The sequence below is a fragment of the Laccaria bicolor genome, genomic scaffold, assembly GCF_000143565.1.
Source record: "Laccaria bicolor S238N-H82 LACBIscaffold_5 genomic scaffold, whole genome shotgun sequence".
NCBI lineage: Eukaryota > Fungi > Basidiomycota > Agaricomycetes > Agaricales > Hydnangiaceae > Laccaria > Laccaria bicolor.
This window is the reverse complement of record NW_001889876.1, coordinates 2,059,577-2,061,500: the sequence shown is the minus strand read 5'-3', so window position 1 is coordinate 2,061,500 and position 1,924 is coordinate 2,059,577.

The following is a 1,924-nucleotide window of genomic DNA, read 5'->3' as shown; positions in this document are numbered from 1 at the left end:
TCATCCCCATAACCTAGACAGGGCCAAGGACACCATAACCTACATGTCAACTACAAACTTTTGTAGTCTCAAAAAGCGGACACTACAAACTTTTGTAGTCTAAAAAAGCGGACACTACACACTTTTTCAAATGAAAAAGCAGACACTACAAACTTTTCCAATAAAAAAGCGGACACTACAAACTTTTGTAGTCTAAAAAGCGGACACTACAAACTTTTCTGATGACAAAAGCAGACACTACAAACTTTTGTAGTCTAAAAAACTGCCTTTTCTAAAGGCTCTCATGCTCTCTTTTGCATATGATTCCTCAAACTAGACATGGAATAGAGTCCCTGCAATGTATCTGTATATTCCCCAGCCATTTCCCCATCAAATATGTGCCATGTATGGGATGGATGGGCTAGGTTGACTTTTTTAGCCCTAACCCTAACTTTGTAGTCGTTTGTAGTGTATCAGTAAAATTTGTAGTCTATGTCCGACTTTTGTAGTCTTATGTAGTGTATCAGTAAACTTTGTAGTTGAGTCCGACTTTTTTGTAGTCTATTAGTAAACTTGGTAGTCTATATCTGACCATTCCTTTTCTAGGGCATGCACCTTCCTTTTTTGGTCATTTTCCCCACAATACAATAGTTGTAGCCCTTTCTTTTAGCTTTCTAAATATACTGAAATCATATTGTTTGGTTTTGTTTTCATGGAGAAAAATGCAAAAAACAAAAAAAAACACAACACTTTTGGGATTCCTTTACCTCATATCTCCACAACGGGAGCACTTCAGAACATAATTTGAACAGATTCAGGAAGCTACAGTGTAGGGCTACAACTTTTGTTTTTTGACCATTTTTGGTAATTGGTCAGGTGACCATCATCCCAACATCCCATTACATGGACCCTGATAGGTAAAATCATTCTCCAGTTGGTTTTCTTCACTTTTTGGTCAAACCAGGTGATATTTCCCTTTTGGGATGGAACCTGAAGTGGACCCTGAAGGCAGTGCCTGATGTTCTGTACACCATTTTTATATATATTCAATTTTTCCGCTATTTTTCTGGCTATTTTTGGATATATTACCATATTTGGAACTGGACCCTGGACCCTGACAATGTTACCCAACATGATGATCAGCAATGAGCCCTAATTTTTCCTGATTTTATTGCCATTTTACATTTGGAAATGCTCCCTGGACCCTGAAAGGTCAGCTGCCACTAAAAATGAAATATTCATTGAAAGCGCCAGGTACACATATGAAAAGTGCAATGAAATATCCATTGAAAGCGCCAGGCATCCAAATGAGAAGCACAATGAGATATCCTGGGTTTAGCAATGAAATATCCAATGAAAGCACCAGGTATATTTATGAAAAGTGCAATGAAATATCCTAGGAACAAGAATGAAATATCCATTGAAAGCACCAGGCATTCAGATGAAAAGCACAATGAAATATCCTGGGGCTAACAATGAAATATCCAATGAAATGTCCTGGAGCTAAGAATGAAATATATATTGAAAGCGCCAGGCTTTCATATGAAAAGCAAAATGAGATATCCAGAGATAATGAATGAAATATTGCAGGAAATCGCAATACAATATTAATGAGATCAATTAGGCCATTTAATGAAAAAACCAAATGAAATACACAGGGAACTTAATGAATGAAAATACTAGACAAAATAATGAGTTGTCTCATTGAACCTCTAGGCATTATACACATCGCCTTCCAGGCATGTGTCTGGTTTTTATCATAAGAGTGTATACCACTAGTGCTGCAGCGGAACACAATACAGCCACACCGCTCTTCGCAGATCGTCTACTAAGCAGTACCGAACGAATTGATTGTTTACCGGGAACTCGCCCTATAGATCACATGGATATCGATGAAAGCCCTCCTTCGACAATAGCATTGGTCCCGGGTTTATCCATTCCAGCT